Here is a 681-nt window from a genome sequence, read left to right as displayed (position 1 = left end):
TGAGCCAATATGGCATTCAGAGTGTCAATCTCAAGAACTCATTTCTTTTGACTAGTCCCATTGTTCACAGGATTTCTTTCAGAAGTGTACATGAATTGGTTATTTGCAACCATTTCAATCAGTTCTTGAGCTTCAGTAGGCGTCTTCTTCAGATGAAGAGATCCTCCAGAAGAGCTATCCAAGGACATTTTGGACAGTTCAGAGAGACCATCATAGAAAATACCTATGATGCTCCATTCAGAAAGCATATCAGTGGGACACTTTCTGATCAATTGTTTGTATCTTTCCCAAGCTTCATAGAGGGATTCTCCTTCCTTCTGTCTGAAGGTTTGGACTTCCACTCTAAGCTTACTCAATTTTTGAGGTGGAAAGAACTTTGCCAAGAAGGCATTGACTAGCTTTTCCCAAGAGTCCAGGCTTTCTTTAGGTTGAGAGTCCAACCATGTTCTAGCTCTGTCTCTTACAGCAAAAGGGAATAGCATCAGTCTGTAGACCTCAGGGTCAACCCCATTAGTCTTGACTGTGTTACAGATTTGCAAGAACTCAGCTAAAAACTGATGAGGATCTTCCAATGGAAGTCCATGGAACTTGCAATTCTGTTGCATTAGAGAAACTAATTGAGGCTTAAGCTCAAAGTTGTTTGCTCCAATGGCAGGGATAGAGATGCTTCTCCCATAGAAG

The 681-nt window shown here is 41.4% G+C and overlaps 1 non-coding gene across 1 annotated transcript; it reads left to right on the top strand.

The window, feature by feature from the left end:
- Nucleotides 1-242: 242 nt before the first annotated feature.
- LOC112804559 (small nucleolar RNA R71) lies at nt 243-350 on the top strand. The gene has a single exon (XR_003203170.1). It is a non-coding gene; the product is annotated as a small nucleolar RNA R71 (small nucleolar RNA).
- The last annotated feature ends 331 nt before the right edge of the window (nt 351-681 follow it).

Source organism: Arachis hypogaea, chromosome 5 (assembly GCF_003086295.3).
Source record: "Arachis hypogaea cultivar Tifrunner chromosome 5, arahy.Tifrunner.gnm2.J5K5, whole genome shotgun sequence".
NCBI lineage: Eukaryota > Viridiplantae > Streptophyta > Magnoliopsida > Fabales > Fabaceae > Arachis > Arachis hypogaea.
Note: the sequence above shows the minus strand (reverse complement) of the source record. Positions and strands in the feature narration are given on the sequence as shown.